Source organism: Anopheles funestus, chromosome 3RL (assembly GCF_943734845.2).
Source record: "Anopheles funestus chromosome 3RL, idAnoFuneDA-416_04, whole genome shotgun sequence".
Taxonomy (NCBI): Eukaryota; Metazoa; Arthropoda; class Insecta; order Diptera; family Culicidae; genus Anopheles; species Anopheles funestus.
The window spans coordinates 13,061,650-13,083,813 of record NC_064599.1 but is presented as its reverse complement, the minus strand read 5'-3'; the positions used below and the strand labels follow the sequence as shown (position 1 = coordinate 13,083,813).

The 22,164-nt window shown below is 33.8% G+C and overlaps 1 long non-coding RNA gene across 3 annotated transcripts; it reads right to left on the bottom strand.

Moving 5' to 3' along the window:
• Nucleotides 1–2,846: 2,846 nt before the first annotated feature.
• Nucleotides 2,847–21,620, bottom strand: LOC125771503 (uncharacterized). 3 transcript variants are annotated; one of them, XR_007419314.1, is made up of 4 exons: nucleotides 21,341–21,620; nucleotides 15,139–15,850; nucleotides 3,819–7,234; nucleotides 2,847–2,919 (listed from the first exon to the last, which is right to left on the bottom strand). It is a non-coding gene; the product is annotated as an uncharacterized LOC125771503 (long non-coding RNA). The 3 variants fall into 3 exon arrangements; XR_007419313.1 differs by lacking the exon at nucleotides 2,847–2,919 and adding an exon at nucleotides 17,603–18,504 and having other exon boundaries at nucleotides 3,319–7,234; nucleotides 15,139–15,328; XR_007419312.1 differs by lacking the exon at nucleotides 2,847–2,919 and having other exon boundaries at nucleotides 3,319–7,234.
• Between the last annotated feature and the right edge of the window lie 544 nt (nucleotides 21,621–22,164).

The following is a 22,164-nucleotide window of genomic DNA, read 5'->3' as shown; positions in this document are numbered from 1 at the left end:
AATTTTCCACTCGAAAATTTCATAAGGCTTACCCCTTACCATTTTTTTGAGAAATTTTGCAAAAAAAATTAAATTGATTTATTTTAATGCCAATTGGTTCAAATAAGTTTCTTTTCACTCAAATAATGCTTAAAATTGAAAAAGATTCAAAAATTGCAATAAAATAACAAAAAAATTTAAAAGATTTCCTATCTCCTAGGCTCATTTTTGCACCAAGTTTTGCCTATAACTCGGTCGGTATCCAACGGATCGCCAAACTTTAACCTGTGGTCGATAGATGGTATCAATGGCTACATTTTCTTCTTGGACAGCCATGCCCTCAGATGTCTGTGTCAGAAGTTATTCGAGGAACCAAGTTCCTTACCCTGTTTGATAAAATGTAAAATGTTCTTCATTTTTGCACCAAGTTTTGCCTATAACTCGGTCGGTATCCAACGGATCGCCAATCTTTAACCTGTGGTCGATAGATGGCACCAATGGCTACATTTTCTTCTTGGACAGCCATGCCCTCAGATGTCTGTGCCAGAAGTTATTCGAGGAACCAAGTTCCTTACCCTGTTTGAGAAAATGTAAAATTTTCCTCATTTTTGAGCAATGTAGCAAAAATTTTAAATGTGATATATTTTGATGGGAATTTGTTGCAATAAGTTTCTTTTCACTTAAATAGTGCTTTAAATTAAAAAAAGAATAAAAAATCAGAAAAAAATTTCAAAAAATTTTTCCACTCGAAAATTTCATAAGGCTTACCTCTTACGATTTTTTTGGGAAATTTTGCAAAAAAAATTAAATTGTTTTATTTTAATGCCAATGGGTTGCAATGAGTTTCTTTTCACTCTAATAATGCTTGAAATAAAAAAAAGAGTGAAAAATAATAAAAAAAATCAAAAAATTTAAAAAAAATGAAAATTTTCCTCATTTTTGCACCAAGTTTTGCCTATAACTCGGACGTTATCCAACGGATCGCCAAACTTTATCCTGTGGTCGATAGATGGCACCAATGGCTACATTTTCTTCTTGGACAGCCATGCCCTCAGATGTCTGTGCCAGAAGTTATTCGAGGAACCAAGTTCCTTACCCTGTTTGAGAAAATGTAAAATTTTCCTCATTTTTGAGCAATGTAGCAAAAATTTTAAATGTGATATTTTTTTATGGGAATTTGTTGCAATAAGTTTCTTTTCACTTAAATAGTGCTTTAAATTAAAAAAAGAATAAAAAATCAGAAAAAAAAAAATTCAAAAAAAATTTCCACTCGAAAATTTCATAAGGCTTACCCCTTACGATTTTTTTGGGAAATTTTGCAAAAAAAATTAAATTGTTTTATTTTAATGCCAATGGGTTGCAATGAGTTTCTTTTCACTCTAATAATGCTTGAAATAAAAAAAAGAGTGAAAAATAATAAAAAAAATCAAAAAATTAAAAAAAATGAAAATTTTTCTCATTTTTGCACCAAATTTTGCCTATAACTCGGTCGGTATCCAACGGATCGCCAAACTTTAACCTGTGGTCGATAGATGGCACCAATGGCTACATTTTCTTCTTGGACAGCCATGCCCTCAGATGTCTGTGCCAGAAGTTATACGAGGAACCAAGTTCCATACCCTGTTTGAGAAAATGTAAAATTTTCTTCATTTTTGCACCAAGTTTTGCCTATAACTCGGTCGGTATCCAACGGATCGCCAAACTTTAACCTGTGGTCGATAGATGGCACCAATGGCTACATTTTCTTCTTGGACAGCCATGCCCTCAGATGTCTGTGCCAGAAGTTATTCGAGGAACCAAGTTCCTTACCCTGTTTGAGAAAATGTAAAATTTTCCTCATTTTTGAGCAATGTAGCAAAAATTTTAAATGTGATATATTTTGATGGGAATTTGTTGCAATAAGTTTCTTTTCACTTAAATAGTGCTTTAAATTAAATAAAGAATAAAAAATCAGAAAAAAATTTCAAAAAAATTTTCCACTCGAAAATTTCATAAGGCTTACCCCTTACGATTTTTTTGGGAAATTTTGCAAAAAAAATTAAATTGTTTTATTTTAATGCCAATGGGTTGCAATGAGTTTCTTTTCACTCTAATAATGCTTGAAATAAAAAAAAGAGTGAAAAATAATAAAAAAAATCAAAAAATTAAAAAAAATGAAAATTTTCCTCATTTTTGCACCAAATTTTGCCTATAACTCGGTCGGTATCCAACGGATCGCCAATCTTTAACCAGTGGTCGATAGATGGCACCAATGGCTACATTTTCTTCTTGGACAGCCATGCCCTCAGATGTCTGTGCCAGAAGTTATTCGAGGAACCAAGTTCCATACCCTGTTTGAGAAAATGTAAAATTTTCCTCATTTTTGCACCAAGTTTTGCCTATAACTCGGTCGGTATCCAACGGATCGCCAATCTTTTACCTGTGGTCGATAGATGGCACCAATGGCTACATTTTCTTCTTGGACAGCCATGCCCTCAGATGTCTGTGCCAGAAGTTATTCGAGGAACCAAGTTCCTTACCCTGTTTGAGAAAATGTAAAATTTTCCTCATTTTTGAGCAATGTAGCAAAAATTTTAAATGTGATATATTTTGATGGGAATTTGTTGCAATAAGTTTCTTTTCACTTAAATAGTGCTTTAAATTAAAAAAAGGAATAAAAAATCAGAAAAAAATTTCAAAAAATTTTTCCACTCGAAAATTTCATAAGGCTTACCCCTTACGATTTTTTTGGGAAATTTTGCAAAAAAAATTAAATTGTTTTATTTTAATGCCAATGGGTTGCAATGAGTTTCTTTTCACTCTAATAATGCTTGAAATAAAAAAAAGAGTGAAAAATAATAAAAAAAATCAAAAAATTAAAAAAAATGAAAATTTTCCTCATTTTTGCACCAAGTTTTGCCTATAACTCGGTCGGTATCCAACGGATCGCCAATCTTTAACCTGTGGTCGATAGATGGCACCAATGGCTACATTTTCTTCTTGGACAGCCATGCCCTCAGATGTCTGTGCCAGAAGTTATTCGAGGAACCAAGTTCCTTACCCTGTTTGAGAAAATGTAAAATTTTCCTCATTTTTGAGCAATGTAGCAAAAATTTTAAATGTGATATATTTTGATGGGAATTTGTTGCAATAAGTTTCTTTTCACTTAAATAGTGCTTTAAATTAAAAAAAGAATAAAAAATCAGAAAAAATTTCAAAAAAATTTTCCACTCGAAAATTTCATAAGGCTTACCCCTTACGATTTTTTTGGGAAATTTTGCAAAAAAAATTAAATTGTTTTATTTTAATGCCAATGGGTTGCAATGAGTTTCTTTTCACTCTAATAATGCTTGAAATAAAAAAAAAAGTGAAAAATAATAAAAAAAATCAAAAAATTAAAAAAAATGAAAATTTTTCTCATTTTTGCACCAAATTTTGCCTATAACTCGGTCGGTATCCAACGGATCGCCAAACTTTAACCTGTGGTCGATAGATGGCACCAATGGCTACATTTTCTTCTTGGACAGCCATGCCCTCAGATGTCTGTGCCAGAAGTTATACGAGGAACCAAGTTCCATACCCTGTTTGAGAAAATGTAAAATTTTCTTCATTTTTGCACCAAGTTTTGCCTATAACTCGGTCGGTATCCAACGGATCGCCAAACTTTATCCTGTGGTCGATAGATGGCACCAATGGCTACATTTTCTTCTTGGACAGCCATGCCCTCAGATGTCTGTGCCAGAAGTTATTCGAGGAACCAAGTTCCTTACCCTGTTTGAGAAAATGTAAAATTTTCCTCATTTTTGCACCAAGTTTTGACTATAACTCGGTCGGTATCCAACGAATCTCCAAACTTTAACCTGTGGTCGATAGATGGCACCAATGGCTACATTTTCCTCTTGGACAGCCATGCCCTCAGATGTCTGTGCCAGAAGTTATTCGAGGAACCAAGTTCCTTACCCTGTTTGAGAAAATGTAAAATTTTCCTCATTTTTGAGCAATGTAGCAAAAATTTTAAATGTGATATATTTTGATGGGAATTTGTTGCAATAAGTTTCTTTTCACTTAAATAGTGCTTTAAATTAAAAAAAGAATAAAAAATCAGAAAAAAATTTCAAAAAATTTTTCCACTCGAAAATTTCATAAGGCTTACCCCTTACGATTTTTTTGGGAAATTTTGCAAAAAAAATTAAATTGTTTTATTTTAATGCCAATGGGTTGCAATGAGTTTCTTTTCACTCTAATAATGCTTGAAATAAAAAAAAGAGTGAAAAATAATAAAAAAAATCAAAAAATTTAAAAAAAAATGAAAATTTTTCTCATTTTTGCACCAAGTTTTGCCTATAACTCGGTCAGTATCCAACGGATCGCCAATCTTTAACCTGTGGTCGATAGATGGCACCAATGGCTACATTTTCTTCTTGGACAGCCATGCCCTCAGATGTCTGTGCCAGAAGTTATTCGAGGAACCAAGTTCCATACCCTGTTTGAGAAAATGTAAAATTTTCCTCATTTTTGCACCAAGTTTTGCCTATAACTCGGACGGTATCCAACGGATTGCCAATCTTTAACCTGTGGTCGATAGATGGCACCAATGGCTACATTTTCTTCTTGGACAGCCATGCCCTCAGATGTCTGTGCCAGAAGTTATTCGAGGAACCAAGTTCCTTACCCTGTTTGAGAAAATGTAAAATTTTCTTCATTTTTGCACCAAATTTTGCCTATAACTCGGTTGGTATCCAACGGATCACCAATCTTTAACCTGTGGTCGATAGATGGCACCAATGGCTACATTTTCTTCTTGGACAGCCATGCCCTCAGATGTCTGTGCCAGAAGTTATTCGAGGAACCAAGTTCCTTACCCTGTTTGAGAAAATGTAAAATTTTCCTCATTTTTGAGCAATGTAGCAAAAATTTTAAATGTGATATATTTTGATGGGAATTTGTTGCAATAAGTTTCTTTTCACTTAAATAGTGCTTTAAATTAAAAAAAGAATAAAAAATCAGAAAAAAATTTCAAAAAATTTTTCCACTCGAAAATTTCATAAGGCTTACCCCTTACGATTTTTTTGGGAAATTTTGCAAAAAAAATTAAATTGTTTTATTTTAATGCCAATGGGTTGCAATGAGTTTCTTTTCACTCTAATAATGCTTGAAATAAAAAAAAGAGTGAAAAATAATAAAAACAATCAAAAAATTAAAAAAAAATGAAAATTTTTCTCATTTTTGCACCAAGTTTTGCCTATAACTCGGTCGGTATCCAACGGATCGCCAATCTTTAACCTGTGGTCGATAGATGGCACCAATGGCTACATTTTCTTCTTGGACAGCCATGCCCTCAGATGTCTGTGCCAGAAGTTATTCGAGGAACCAAGTTCCATACCCTGTTTGAGAAAATGTAAAATTTTCTTCATTTTTGCACCAAGTTTTGCCTATAACTCGGTCGGTATCCAACGGATCGCCAAACTTTAACCTGTGGTCGATAGATGGCACCAATGGCTACATTTTCTTCTTGGACAGCCATGCCCTCAGATGTCTGTGCCAGAAGTTATTCGAGGAACCAAGTTCCTTACCCTGTTTGAGAAAATGTAAAATTTTCCTCATTTTTGCACCAAATTTTGCCTATAACTCGGTCGGTATCCAACGGATCGCCAATCTTTAACCTGTGGTCGATAGATGGCACCAATGGCTACATTTTCTTCTTGGACAGCCATGCCCTCAGATGTCTGTGCCAGAAGTTATTCGAGGAACCAAGTTCCTTACCCTGTTTGAGAAAATGTAAAATTTTCCTCATTTTTGAGCAATGTAGCAAAAATTTTAAATGTGATATTTTTTGATGGGAATTTGTTGCAATAAGTTTCTTTTCACTTAAATAGTGCTTTAAATTAAAAAAAGAATAAAAAATCAGAAAAAAATTTCAAAAAAATTTTCCATTCGAAAATTTCATAAGGCTTACCCCTTACGATTTTTTTGGGAAATTTTGCAAAAAAAATTAAATTGTTTTATTTTAATGCCAATGGGTTGCATTGAGTTTCTTTTCACTCATATAATGCTTGAAATAAAAAAAAGAGTGAAAAATAATAAAAAAAATCAAAAAATTAAAAAAAAATGAAAATTTTTCTCATTTTTGCACCAAATTTTGCCTATAACTCGGTCGGTATCCAACGGATCGCCAATCTTTAACCTGTGGTCGATAGATGGTGTCAATGGCTACATTTTCTTCTTGGACAGCCATGCCCTCAGATGTCTGTGTCAGAAGTTATACGAAGAACCAAGTTCCTTACCCTGTTTGAGAAAATGTAAAATTTTCCTCATTTTTGCACCAAGTTTTGCCTATAACTCGGTCGGTATCCAACGGATCGCCAATCTTTATCCTGTGGTCGATAGATGGTGTCAATGGCTACATTTTCTTCTTGGACAGCCATGCCCTCAGATGTCTGTGCCAGAAGTTATTCGAGGAACCAAGTTCCATACCCTGTTTGAGAAAATGTAAAATTTTCCTCATTTTTGCACCAAGTTTTGCCTATAACTCGGTCGGTATCCAACGGATCGCCAAACTTTAACCTGTGGTCGATAGATGGCACCAATGGCTACATTTTCTTCTTGGACAGCCATGCCCTCAGATGTCTGTGCCAGAAGTTATTCGAGGAACCAAGTTCCTTACCCTGTTTGAGAAAATGTAAAATTTTCCTCATTTTTGAGCAATGTAGCAAAAATTTTAAATGTGATATATTTTGATGGGAATTTGTTGCAATAAGTTTCTTTTCACTTAAATAGTGCTTTAAATTAAAAAAAGAATAAAAAATCAGAAAAAAATTTCAAAAAATTTTTCCACTCGAAAATTTCATAAGGCTTACCCCTTACGATTTTTTTGGGAAATTTTGCAAAAAAAATTAAATTGTTTTATTTTAATGCCAATGGGTTGCAATGAGTTTCTTTTCACTCTAATAATGCTTGAAATAAAAAAAAGAGTGAAAAATAATAAAAAAAATCAAAAAATTAAAAAAAAATGAAATTTTTTCTCAATTTTTGCACCAAGTTTTGCCTATAACTCGGTCGGTATCCAACGGATCGCCAAACTTTAACCTGTGGTCGATAGATGGTATCAATGGCTACATTTTCTTCTTGGACAGCCATGCCCTCAGATGTCTGTGCCAGAAGTTATTCGAGGAACCAAGTTCCATACCCTGTTTGAGAAAATGTAAAATTTTCCTCATTTTTGCACCAAGTTTTGCCTATAACTCGGTCGGTATCCAACGGATCGCCAATCTTTAACCTGTGGTCGATAGATGGCACCAATGGCTACATTTTCTTTTTGGACAGCCATGCCCTCAGATGTCTGTGCCAGAAGTTATTCGAGGAACCAAGTTCCTTACCCTGTTTGAGAAAATGTAAAATTTTCCTCATTTTTGCACCAAATTTTGCCTATAACTCGGTCGGTATCCAACGGATCGCCAATCTTTAACCTGTGGTCGATAGATGGCACCAATGGCTACATTTTCTTCTTGGACAGCCATGCCCTCAGATGTCTGTGCCAGAAGTTATTCGAGGAACCAAGTTCCTTACCCTGTTTGAGAAAATGTAAAATTTTCCTCATTTTTGAGCAATGTAGCAAAAATTTTAAATGTGATATATTTTGATGGGAATTTGTTGCAATAAGTTTCTTTTCACTTAAATAGTGCTTTAAATTAAAAAAAGAATAAAAAATCAGAAAAAAATTTCAAAAAAATTTTCCATTCGAAAATTTCATAAGGCTTACGATTTTTTTGGGAAATTTTGCAAAAAAAATTAAATTGTTTTATTTTAATGTCAATGGGTTGCAATGAGTTTCTTTTCACTCTAATAATGCTTAAAATAAAAAAAAGAGTGAAAAATAATAAAAAAAATCAAAAAATTAAAAAAAAATGAAAATTTTCCTCATTTTTGCACCAAGTTTTGCCTATAACTCGATCGGTATCCAACGGATCGCCAATCTTTAACCTGTGATCGATAGATGGCACCAATGGCTACATTTTCTTCTTGGACAGCCATGCCCTCAGATGTCTGTGCCAGAAGTTATTCGAGGAACCAAGTTCCATACCCTGTTTGAGAAAATGTAAAATTTTCCTCATTTTTGCACCAAGTTTTGCCTATAACTCGGTCGGTATCCAACGGATCGCCAATCTTTAACCTGTGGTCGATAGATGGCACCAATGGCTACATTTTCTTCTTGGACAGCCATGCCCTCAGATGTCTGTGCCAGAAGTTATTCGAGGAACCAAGTTCCTTACCCTGTTTGAGAAAATGTAAAATTTTCCTCATTTTTGAGCAATGTAGCAAAAATTTTAAATGTGATATATTTTGATGGGAATTTGTTGCAATAAGTTTCTTTTCACTTAAATAGTGCTTTAAATTAAAAAAAGAATAAAAAATCAGAAAAAAATTTCAAAAAATTTTTCCACTCGAAAATTTCATAAGGCTTACCCCTTACGATTTTTTTGGGAAATTTTGCAAAAAAAATTAAATTGTTTTATTTTAATGCCAATGGGTTGCAATGAGTTTCTTTTCACTCTAATAATGCTTAAAATAAAAAAAAGAGTGAAAAATAATAAAAAAAATCAAAAAATTAAAAAAAAATGAAAATTTTCCTCATTTTTGCACCAAATTTTGCCTATAACTCGGTCGGTATCCAACGGATCGCCAATCTTTAACCTGTGGTCGATAGATGGCACCAATGGCTACATTTTCTTCTTGGACAGCCATGCCCTCAGATGTCTGTGCCAGAAGTTATTCGAGGAACCAAGTTCCATACCCTGTTTGAGAAAATGTAAAATTTTCCTCATTTTTGCACCAAGTTTTGCCTATAACTCGGTCGGTATCCAACGGATCGCCAAACTTTAACCTGTGGTCGATAGATGGCACCAATGGCTACATTTTCTTCTTGGACAGCCATGCCCTCAGATGTCTGTGCCAGAAGTTATTCGAGGAACCAAGTTCCTTACCCTGTTTGAGAAAATGTAAAATTTTCCTCATTTTTGCACCAAGTTTTGCCTATAACTCGGTCGGTATCCAACGGATCGCCAATCTTTAACCTGTGGTCGATAGATGGCACCAATGGCTACATTTTCTTCTTGGACAGCCATGCCCTCAGATGTCTGTGCCAGAAGTTATTCGAGGAACCAAGTTCCTTACCCTGTTTGAGAAAATGTAAAATTTTCCTCATTTTTGAGCAATGTAGCAAAAATTTTAAATGTGATATTTTTTGATGGGAATTTGTTGCAATAAGTTTCTTTTCACTTAAATAGTGCTTTAAATTAAAAAAAGAATAAAAAATCAGAAAAAAATTTCAAAAAAATTTTCCATTCGAAAATTTCATAAGGCTTACCCCTTACGATTTTTTTGGGAAATTTTGCAAAAAAAATTAAATTGTTTTATTTTAATGCCAATGGGTTGCAATGAGTTTCTTTTCACTCATATAATGCTTGAAATAAAAAAAAGAGTGAAAAAGAATTAAAAAAATCAAGAAATTAAAAAAAAATGAAAATTTTCCTCATTTTTGCACCAAATTTTGCCTATAACTCGGTCGGTATCCAACGGATCGCCAAACTTTAACCTGTGGTCGATAGATGGCACCAATGGCTACATTTTCTTCTTGGACAGCCATGCCCTTAGATGTCTGTGTCAGAAGTTATTCGAGGAACCAAGTTCCTTACCCTGTTTGATAAAATGTAAAATGTTCTTCATTTTTGCACCAAGTTTTGCCTATAACTCGGTCGGTATCCATCGGATCGCCAATCTTTAACCTGTGATCGATAGATGGCACCAATGGCTACATTTTCTTCTTGGACAGCCATGCCCTCAGATGTCTGTGCCAGAAGTTATTCGAGGAACCAAGTTCCATACCCTGTTTGAGAAAATGTAAAATTTTCTTCATTTTTGCACCAAGTTTTGCCTATAACTCGGTCGGTATCCAACGGATCGCCAAACTTTAACCTGTGGTCGATAGATGGCACCAATGGCTACATTTTCTTCTTGGACAGCCATGCCCTCAGATGTCTGTGCCAGAAGTTATTCGAGGAACCAAGTTCCTTACCCTGTTTGAGAAAATGTAAAATTTTCCTCATTTTTGAGCAATGTAGCAAAAATTTTAAATGTGATATATTTTGATGGGAATTTGTTGCAATAAGTTTCTTTTCACTTAAATAGTGCTTTAAATTAAAAAAAGAATAAAAAATCAGAAAAAAATTTCAAAAAAATTTTTCCACTCGAAAATTTCATAAGGCTTACCCCTTACGATTTTTTTGGGAAATTTTGCAAAAAAAATTAAATTGTTTTATTTTAATGCCAATGGGTTGCAATGAGTTTCTTTTCACTCTAATAATGCTTAAAATAAAAAAAAGAGTGAAAAATAATAAAAAAAATCAAAAAATTAAAAAAAAATGAAAATTTTTCTCATTTTTGCACCAAATTTTGCCTATAACTCGGTCGGTATCCAACGGATCGCCAAACTTTAACCTGTGGTCGATAGATGGCACCAATGGCTACATTTTCTTCTTGGACAGCCATGCCCTCAGATGTCTGTGCCAGAAGTTATACGAGGAACCAAGTTCCATACCCTGTTTGAGAAAATGTAAAATTTTCCTCATTTTTGCACCAAGTTTTGCCTATAACTCGGTCGGTATCCAACGGATCGCCAATCTTTAACCTGTGGTCGATAGATGGCACCAATGGCTACATTTTCTTCTTGGACAGCCATGCCCTCAGATGTCTGTGCCAGAAGTTATTCGAGGAACCAAGTTCCTTACCCTGTTTGAGAAAATGTAAAATTTTCCTCATTTTTGAGCAATGTAGCAAAAATTTTAAATGTGATATATTTTGATGGGAATTTGTTGCAATAAGTTTCTTTTCACTTAAATAGTGCTTTAAATTAAAAAAAGAATAAAAAATCAGAAAAAAATTTCAAAAAATTTTTCCACTCGAAAATTTCATAAGGCTTACCCCTTACGATTTTTTTGGGAAATTTTGCAAAAAAAATTAAATTGTTTTATTTAAATGCCAATGGGTTGCAATGAGTTTCTTTTCACTCTAATAATGCTTAAAATAAAAAAAAGAGTGAAAAATAATAAAAAAAATCAAAAAATTAAAAAAAAATGAAAATTTTTCTCATTTTTGCACCAAATTTTGCCTATAACTCGGTCGGTATCCAACGGATCGCCAAACTTTAACCTGTGGTCGATAGATGGCACCAATGGCTACATTTTCTTCTTGGACAGCCATGCCCTCAGATGTCTGTGCCAGAAGTTATACGAGGAACCAAGTTCCATACCCTGTTTGAGAAAATGTAAAATTTTCTTCATTTTTGCACCAAGTTTTGCCTATAACTCGGTCGGTATCCAACGGATCGCCAATCTTTAACCTGTGGTCGATAGATGGCACCAATGGCTACATTTTCTTCTTGGACAGCCATGCCCTCAGATGTCTGTGCCAGAAGTTATTCGAGGAACCAAGTTCCATACCCTGTTTGAGAAAATGTAAAATTTTCCTCATTTTTGCACCAAGTTTTGCCTATAACTCGGTCGGTATCCAACGGATCGCCAATCTTTAACCTGTGGTCGATAGATGGCACCAATGGCTACATTTTCTTCTTGGACAGCCATGCCCTCAGATGTCTGTGCCAGAAGTTATTCGAGGAACCAAGTTCCATACCCTGTTTGAGAAAATGTAAAATTTTCCTCATTTTTGCACCAAGTTTTGCCTATAACTCGGTCGGTATCCAACGGATCGCCAATCTTTAACCTGTGGTCGATAGATGGCACCAATGGCTACATTTTCTTCTTGGACAGCCATGCCCTCAGATGTCTGTGCCAGAAGTTATTCGAGGAACCAAGTTCCTTACCCTGTTTGAGAAAATGTAAAATTTTCCTCATTTTTGAGCAATGTAGCAAAAATTTTAAATGTGATATATTTGGATGGGAATTTGTTGCAATAAGTTTCTTTTCACTTAAATAGTGCTTTAAATTAAAAAAAGAATAAAAAATCAGAAAAAAATTTCAAAAAAATTTTCCACTCGAAAATTTCATAAGGCTTACCCCTTACGATTTTTTTGGGAAATTTTGCAAAAAAAATTAAATTGTTTTATTTTAATGCCAATGGGTTGCAATGAGTTTCTTTTCACTCTAATAATGCTTGAAATAAAAAAAAGAGTGAAAAATAATAAAAAAAATCAAAAAATTAAAAAAAAATGAAAATTTTTCTCATTTTTGCACCAAATTTTGCCTATAACTCGGTCGGTATCCAACGGATCGAAAAACTTTAACCTGTGGTCGATAGATGGCACCAATGGCTACATTTTCTTCTTGGACAGCCATGCCCTCAGATGTCTGTGCCAGAAGTTATACGAGGAACCAAGTTCCATACCCTGTTTGAGAAAATGTAAAATTTTCTTCATTTTTGCACCAAGTTTTGCCTATAACTCGGTCGGTATCCAACGGATCGCCAATCTTTAACCTGTGGTCGATAGATGGCACCAATGGCTACATTTTCTTCTTGGACAGCCATGCCCTCAGATGTCTGTGCCAGAAGTTATTCGAGGAACCAAGTTCCATACCCTGTTTGAGAAAATGTAAAATTTTCCTCATTTTTGCACCAAGTTTTGCCTATAACTCGGTCGGTATCCAACGGATCGCCAAACTTTAACCTGTGGTCGATAGATGGCACCAATGGCTACATTTTCTTCTTGGGCAGCCATGCCCTCAGATGTCTGTGCCAGAAGTTATTCGAGGAACCAAGTTCCTTACCCTGTTTGAGAAAATGTAAAATTTTCCTCATTTTTGAGCAATGTAGCAAAAATTTTAAATGTGATATATTTTGATGGGAATTTGTTGCAATAAGTTTCTTTTCACTTAAATAGTGCTTTAAATTAAAAAAAGAATAAAAAATCAGAAAAAAATTTCAAAAAATTTTTCCACTCGAAAATTTCATAAGGCTTACCCCTTACGATTTTTTTGGGAAATTTTGCAAAAAAAATTAAATTGTTTTATTTTAATGCCAATGGGTTGCAATGAGTTTCTTTTCACTCTAATAATGCTTGAAATAAAAAAAGGAGTGAAAAATAATAAAAAAAATCAAAAAATTAAAAAAAATGAAAATTTTCCTCATTTTTGCACCAAGTTTTGCCTATAACTCGGTCGGTATCCAACGGATCGCCAATCTTTAACCTGTGGTCGATAGATGGCACCAATGGCTACATTTTCTTCTTGGACAGCCATGCCCTCAGATGTCTGTGCCAGAAGTTATTCGAGGAACCAAGTTCCATACCCTGTTTGAGAAAATGTAAAGTTTTCCTCATTTTTGCACCAAATTTTGCCTATAACTCGGTCGGTATCCAACAGATCGCCAAACTTTAACCTGTGGTCGATAGATGGCACCAATGGCTACATTTTCTTCTTGGACAGCCATGCCCTCAGATGTCTGTGCCAGAAGTTATACGAGGAACCAAGTTCCATACCCTGTTTGAGAAAATGTAAAATTTTCTTCATTTTTGCACCAAGTTTTGCCTATAACTCGGTCGGTATCCAACGGATCGCCAAATTTTAACCTGTGGTCGATAGATGGCACCAATGGCTACATTTTCTTCTTGGACGGCCATGCCCTCAGATGTCTGTGCCAGAAGTTATACGAGGAACCAAGTTCCATACCCTGTTTGAGAAAATGTAAAATTTTCCTCATTTTTGAGCAATGTAGCAAAAATTTTAAATGTGATATATTTTGATGGGATTTGGGGCGGCCCGGTGGTGCATGTGAAAAACGGCGCCCGTCCACACGGCAGGGACCGGGTTCAAATCCCATCCGGACCGTCTCCCCGTAGCATGGACTGATACGCTACGTGGTAAAATAAGTCTTGATACGGCCAGGCCGTTCTAACCGAGCAAAAAAAAAAAAAAAATATTTTGATGGGAATTGGTTGCAATAAGTTTCTTTTCACTTAAATAGTGCTTTAAATTAAAAAAAGAATAAAAAATCAGAAAAAAATTTCAAAAAAATTTTCCACTCGAAAATTTCATAAGGATTACCCCTTACGATTTTTTTGGGAAATTTTACAAAAAAAATTAAATTGTTTTATTTTAATGCCAATGGGTTGCAATGAGTTTCTTTTCACTCTAATAATGCTTGAAATAAAAAAAAGAGTGAAAAAGAATTAAAAAAAATCAAGAAATTAAAAAAAATGAAAATTTTCCTCATTTTTGCACCAAATTTTGCCTATAACTCGGTCGGTATCTAACGGATCGCCAAACTTTAACCTGTGGTCGATAGATGGCACCAATGGCTACATTTTCTTCTTGGACAGCCATGCCCTCAGATGTCTGTGTCAGAAGTTATTCGAGGAACCAACTTCCTTACCCTGTTTGAGAAAATGTAAAATGTTCTTCATTTTTGCACCAAGTTTTGCCTATAACTCGGTCGGTATCCAACGGATCGTCAATCTTTAACCTGTGGTCGATAGATGGCACCAATGGCTACATTTTCTTCGTGGATGGCCATGCCCTCAGATGTCTGTGCCAGAAGTTATTCGAGGAACCAAGTTCCATACCCTGTTTGAGAAAATGTAAAATTTTCCTCATTTTTGCACCAAGTTTTGCCTATAACTCGGTCGGTATCCAACGGATCGCCAATCTTTAACCTGTGGTCGATAGATGGCACCAATGGCTACATTTTCTTCTTGGACAGCCATGCCCTCAGATGTCTGTGCCAGAAGTTATTCGAGGAACCAAGTTCCTTACCCTGTTTGAGAAAATGTAAAATTTACCTCATTTTTGAGCAATGTAGCAAAAATTTTAAATGTGATATATTTTGATGAGAATTTGTTGCAATAAGTTTCTTTTCACTTAAATAGTGCTTTAAATTAAAAAAAGAATAAAAAATCAGAAAAAAATTTCAAAAAATTTTTCCACTCGAAAATTTCATAAGGCTTACCCCTTACGATTTTTTTGGGAAATTTTGCAAAAAAAATTAAATTGTTTTATTTTAATGCCAATGGGTTGCAATGAGTTTCTTTTCACTCTAATAATGCTTGAAATAAAAAAAAGAGTGAAAAATAATAAAAAAAATCAAAAAATTAAAAAAAAATGAAAATTTTTCTCATTTTTGCACCAAATTTTGCCTATAACTCGGTCGGTATCCAACGGATCGTCAATCTTTAACCTGTGGTCGATAGATGGCACCAATGGCTACATTTTCTTCTTGGACAGCCATGCCCTCAGATGTCTGTGCCAGAAGTTATTCGAGGAACCAAGTTCCATACCCTGTTTGAGAAAATGTAAAATTTTCCTCATTTTTGCACCAAGTTTTGCCTATAACTCGGTCGGTATCCAACGGATCGCCAATCTTTATCCTGTGGTCGATAGATGGCACCAATGGCTACATTTTCTTCTTGGACAGCCATGCCCTCAGATGTCTGTGCCAGAAGTTATTCGAGGAACCAAGTTCCTTACCCTGTTTGAGAAAATGTAAAATTTTCCTCATTTTTGAGCAATGTAGCAAAAATTTTAAATGTGATATACTTTGATGGGAATTTGTTGCAATAAGTTTCTTTTCACTTAAATAGTGCTTTAAATTAAACAAAGAATAAAAAATCAGAAAAAAATTTCAAAAAAATTTTCCACTCGAAAATTTCATAAGGCTTACCCCTTACGATTTTTTTGGGAAATTTTGCAAAAATAATTAAATTGTTTTATTTTAATGCCAATGGGTTGCAATGAGTTTCTTTTCACTCTAATAATGCTTGAAATAAAAAAAAGAGTGAAAAATAATAAAAAAAAATCAAAAAATTAAAAAAAAATGAAAATTTTCCTCATTTTTGCACCAAGTTTTGCCTATAACTCTGTCGGTATCCAACGGATCGCCAAACTTTAACCTGTGGTCGATAGATGGCACCAATGGCTACATTTTCTTCTTGGACAGCCATGCCCTTAGATGTCTGTGTCAGAAGTTATACGAGGAACCAAGTTCCTTACCCTGTTTGAGAAAATGTAAAATTTTCCTCATTTTTGAGCAATGTAGCAAAAATTTTAAATGTGATATATTTTGATGGGAATTGGTTGCAATAAGTTTCTTTTCACTTAAATAGTGCTTTAAATTAAAAAAAGAATAAAAAATCAGAAAAAAATTTCAAAAAATTTTTCCACTCGAAAATTTCATAAGGCTTACCCCTTACGATTTTTTTGGGAAATTTTGCAAAAAAAAATTAAATTGTTTTATTTTAATGCCAATGGGTTGCAATGAGTTTCTTTTCACTCTAATAATGCTTGAATAAAAAAAAAAATGAAAAATAATTTAAAAAAATCAAAAAATTAAAAAAAAATGAAAATTTTCCTCATTTTTGCACCAACTTTTGCCTATAACTCGGTCGGTATCCAACGGATCGCCAATCTTTATCCTGTGGTCGATTGATGGTGTCAATGGCTACATTTTCTTCTTGGACAGCCATGCCCTTAGATGTCTGTGCCAGAAGTTATACGAGGAACCAAGTTCCTTACCCTGTTTGAGAAAATGTAAAATTTTCCTCATTTTTGAGCAATGTAGCAAAAATTTTAAATGTGATATATTTTGATGGGAATTTGTTGCAATAAGTTTCTTTTCACTTAAATAGTGCTTTAAATTAAAAAAAGAATAAAAAATCAGAAAACAATTTCAAACAAATTTTCCACTCGAAAATTTCATTTTTTCCCTTACGATTTTTTTGGGAAATTTTGCAAAAAAAATTAAATTGTTTTATTTTAATGCCAATGGGTTGCAATGAGTTTCTTTTCACTCTAATAATGCTTAAAATAAAAAAAAGAGTGAAAAATAATAAAAAAAAATCAAAAAATTAAAAAAAAAATGAAAATTTTCTTCATTTTTGCACCAAGTTTTGCCTATAACTCGGTCGGTATCCAACGGATCGCCAAACTTTAACCTGTGGTCGATAGATGGCACCAATGGCTACATTTTCTTCTTGGACGGCCATGCCCTCAGATGTCTGTGCCAGAAGTTATTTGAGCAACCAAGTTCCTTACCCTGTTTGAGAAAATGTAAAATTTTCTTCATTTTTGCACCAAGTTTTGCCTATAACTCGGTCGGTATCCAACGGATCGCCAATATTTAACCTGTGGTCGATAGATGGCACCAATGGCTACATTTTCTTCTTGGACAGCCATGCCCTTAGATGTCTGTGCCAGAAGTTATACGAGGAACCAAGTTCCTTACCCTGTTTGAGAAAATGTAAAATTTTCCTCATTTTTGAGCCATGTAGCAAAAATTTTAAATGTGATATATTTTGATGGGAATTTGTTGCAATAAGTTTCTTTTCACTTAAATAGTGCTTTAAATTAAATAAAGAATAAAAAATCAGAAAAAAATTTCAAAAAATTTTCCACTCGAAAATTTCATAAGGCTTACCCCTTACGATTTTTTTGGGAAATTTTGCAAAAAAAATTAAATTGTTTTATTTTAATGCCAATGGGTTGCAATGAGTTTCTTTTCACTCTAATAATGCTTGAAATAAAAAAAAGAGTGAAAAATAATTTAAAAAAATCAAAAAATTAAAAAAAAATGAAAATTTTTCTCATTTTTGCACCAAATTTTGCCTATAACTCGGTCGGTATCCAACGGATCGCCAATCTTTAACCTGTGGTCGATAGATGGTGTCAATGGCTACATTTTCTTCTTGGACAGCCATGCCCTCAGATGTCTGTGTCAGAAGTTATACGAAGAACCAAGTTCCTTACCCTGTTTGAGAAAATGTAAAATTTTCCTCATTTTTGCACCAAGTTTTGCCTATAACTCGGTCGGTATCCAACGGATCGCCAATCTTTATCCTGTGGTCGATAGATGGTGTCAATGGCTACATTTTCTTCTTGGACAGCCATGCCCTCAGATGTCTGTGTCAGAAGTTATACGAAGAACCAAGTTCTTTACCCTGTTTGAGAAAATGTAGAATTTTCCTCATTTTTGCACCAAGTTTTGCCTATAACTCGGTCGGTATCCAACAGATCGCCAATCTTTATCCTGTGGTCGATAGATGGTGTCAATGGCTACATTTTCTTCTTGGACAGCCATGCCCTTAGATGTCTGTGCCAGAAGTTATACGAGGAACCAAGTTCCTTACCCTGTTTGAGAAAATGTAAAATTTTCCTCATTTTTGAGCAATGTAGCAAAAATTTTAAATGTGATATATTTTGATGGGAATTGGTTGCAATAAGTTTCTTTTCACTTAAATAGTGCTTTAAATTAAAAAAAGAATAAAAAATCAGAAAAAAATTTCAAAAAAATTTTCCACTCGAAAATTTCATAAGGCTTACCCCTTACGATTTTTTTGGGAAATTTTGCAAAAAAAATTAAATTGTTTTATTTTAATGCCAATGGGTTGCAATGAGTTTCTTTTCACTCTAATAATGCTTGAAATAAAAAAAAGAGTGAAAAATAATTTAAAAAAATCAAAAAATTAAAAAAAAATGAAAATTTTTCTCATTTTTGCACCAAATTTTGCCTATAACTCGGTCGGTATCCAACGGATCGCCAATCTTTATCCTGTGGTCGATTGATGGTGTCAATGGCTACATTTTCTTCTCGGACAGCCATGCCCTTAGATGTCTGTGTCAGAAGTTATACGAGGAACCAAGTTCCTTACCCTGTTTGAGAAAATGTAAAATTTTTGCTCATTTTTGAGCAATGTAGCAAAAATTTTAAATGTGATATATTTTGATGGGAATTTGTTGCAATAAGTTTCTTTTCACTTAAATAGTGCTTTAAATTAAATAAAGAATAAAAAATCAGAAAACAATTTCAAACAAATTTTCCACTCGAAAATTTCATTTTTTCCCTTACGATTTTTTTGGGAAATTTTGCAAAAAAAATTAAATTGTTTTATTTTAATGCCAATGGGTTGCAATGAGTTTCTTTTCACTCTAATAATGCTTAAAATAAAAAAAAGAGTGAAAAATAATAAAAAAAAATCAAAAAATTAAAAAAAAAATGAAAATTTTCCTCATTTTTGCACCAAGTTTTGCCTATAACTCGGTCGGTATCCAACGGATCGCCAAACTTTAACCTGTGGTCGATAGATGGCACCAATGGCTACATTTTCTTCTTGGACGGCCATGCCCTCAGATGTCTGTGCCAGAAGTTATTTGAGCAACCAAGTTCCTTACCCTGTTTGAGAAAATGTAAAATTTTCTTCATTTTTGCACCAAGTTTTGCCTATAACTCGGTCGGTATCCAACGGATCGCCAATATTTAACCTGTGGTCGATAGATGGCACCAATGGCTACATTTTCTTCTTGGACAGCCATGCCCTTAGATGTCTGTGCCAGAAGTTATACGAGGAACCAAGTTCCTTACCCTGTTTGAGAAAATGTAAAATTTTCCTCATTTTTGAGCCATGTAGCAAAAATTTTAAATGTGATATATTTTGATGGGAATTTGTTGCAATAAGTTTCTTTTCACTTAAATAGTGCTTTAAATTAAATAAAGAATAAAAAATCAGAAAAAAATTTCAAAAAATTTTCCACTCGAAAATTTCATAAGGCTTACCCCTTACGATTTTTTTGGGAAATTTTGCAAAAAAAATTAAATTGTTTTATTTTAATGCCAATGGGTTGCAATGAGTTTCTTTTCACTCTAATAATGCTTGAAATAAAAAAAAGAGTGAAAAATAATTTAAAAAAATCAAAAAATTAAAAAAAAATGAAAATTTTTCTCATTTTTGCACCAAATTTTGCCTATAACTCGGTCGGTATCCAACGGATCGCCAATCTTTAACCTGTGGTCGATAGATGGTGTCAATGGCTACATTTTCTTCTTGGACAGCCATGCCCTCAGATGTCTGTGTCAGAAGTTATACGAAGAACCAAGTTCCTTACCCTGTTTGAGAAAATGTAAAATTTTCCTCATTTTTGCACCAAGTTTTGCCTATAACTCGGTCGGTATCCAACGGATCGCCAATCTTTATCCGATAGATGGTGTCAATGGCTACATTTTCTTCTTGGACAGCCATGCCCTCAGATGTCTGTGTCAGAAGTTATACGAAGAACCAAGTTCTTTACCCTGTTTGAGAAAATGTAGAATTTTCCTCATTTTTGCACCAAGTTTTGCCTATAACTCGGTCGGTATCCAACAGATCGCCAATCTTTATCCTGTGGTCGATAGATGGTGTCAATGGCTACATTTTCTTCTTGGACAGCCATGCCCTCAGATGTCTGTGCCAGAAGTTATACGAGGAACCAAGTTCCTTACCCTGTTTGAGAAAATGTAAAATTTTCCTCATTTTTGAGCAATGTAGCAAAAATTTTAAATGTGATATATTTTGATGGGAATTGGTTGCAATAAGTTTCTTTTCACTTAAATAGTGCTTTAAATTAAAAAAAGAATAAAAAATCAGAAAAAAATTTCAAAAAAATTTTCCACTCGAAAATTTCATAAGGCTTACCCCTTACGATTTTTTTGGGAAATTTTGCAAAAAAAATTAAATTGTTTTATTTTAATGCCAATGGGTTGCAATGAGTTTCTTTTCACTCTAATAATGCTTGAAATAAAAAAAAGAGTGAAAAATAATTTAAAAAAATCAAAAAATTAAAAAAAAATGAAAATTTTTCTCATTTTTGCACCAAATTTTGCCTATAACTCGGTCGGTATCCAACGGATCGCCAATCTTTATCCTGTGGTCGATTGATGGTGTCAATGGCTACATTTTCTTCTCGGACAGCCATGCCCTTAGATGTCTGTGTCAGAAGTTATACGAGGAACCAAGTTCCTTACCCTGTTTGAGAAAATGTAAAATTTTTGCTCATTTTTGAGCAATGTAGCAAAAATTTTAAATGTGATATATTTTGATGGGAATTTGTTGCAATAAGTTTCTTTTCACTTAAATAGTGCTTTAAATTAAACAAAGAATAAAAAATCAGAAAAAAATTTCAAACAAATTTTCCACTCGAAAATTTCATTTTTTCCCTTACGATTTTTTTGGGAAATTTTGCAAAAAAAAATTAAATTGTTTTATTTTAATGCCAATGGGTTGCAATGAGTTTCTTTTCACTCTAATAATGCTTGAAATAAAAAAAAGAGTGAAAAATAATAAAAAAAATCAAAAAATTAAAAAAAAAATGAAAATTTTCCTCATTTTTGCACCAAGTTTTGCCTATAACTCGGTCGGTATCCAACGGATCGCCAAACTTTAACCTGTGGTCGATAGATGGCACCAATGGCTACATTTTCTTCTTGGACGGCCATGCCCTCAGATGTCTGTGCCAGAAGTTATTTGAGCAACCAAGTTCCTTACCCTGTTTGAGAAAATGTAAAATTTTCTTCATTTTTGCACCAAGTTTTGCCTATAACTCGGTCGGTATCCAACGGATCGCCAATATTTAACCTGTGGTCGATAGATGGCACCAATGGCTACATTTTCTTCTTGGACAGCCATGCCCTTAGATGTCTGTGCCAGAAGTTATTCGAGGAACCAAGTTCCTTACCCTGTTTGAGAAAATGTAAAATTTTCCTCATTTTTGAGCCATGTAGCAAAAATTTTAAATGTGATATATTTTGATGGGAATTTGTTGCAATAAGTTTCTTTTCACTTAAATAGTGCTTTAAATTAAAAAAAGAATAAAAAATCAGAAAAAAATTTCAAAAAAATTTTCCACTCGAAAATTTCATTACGATTTTTTTGGGAAATTTTGCAAAAAAAATTAAATTGTTTTATTTTGATGCCAATGGGTTGCAATGAGTTTCGTTTCACTCTAATAATGCTTGAAATAAAAAAAGAGTAAAAAATAATAAAAAAATCAAAAAATTAAACAAAAAAGAATTTTTTTCTCATTTTTGCACCAAATTTTGCCTATAACTCGGTCGGTATCCAACGAATTGCCAATCTTTAACCTGTGGTCGATAGATGGCACCAATGGCTACATTTTCTTCTTGGACAGCCATGCCCTTAGATGTCTGTGTCAGAAGTTATACGAGGAACCAAGTTCCTTACCCTGTTTGAGAAAATGTAAAATTTTCCTCATTTTTGCACCAAGTTTTGCCTATAACTCGGTCGGTATCCAACGGATCGCCAATCTTTATCCTGTGGTCGATAGATGGTGTCAATGGCTACATTTTCTTTTTGGACAGCCATGCCCTTAGATGTCTGTGTCAGAAGTTATACGAGGAACCAAGTTCCTTACGCTGTTTGAGAAAATGTAAAATTTTCCT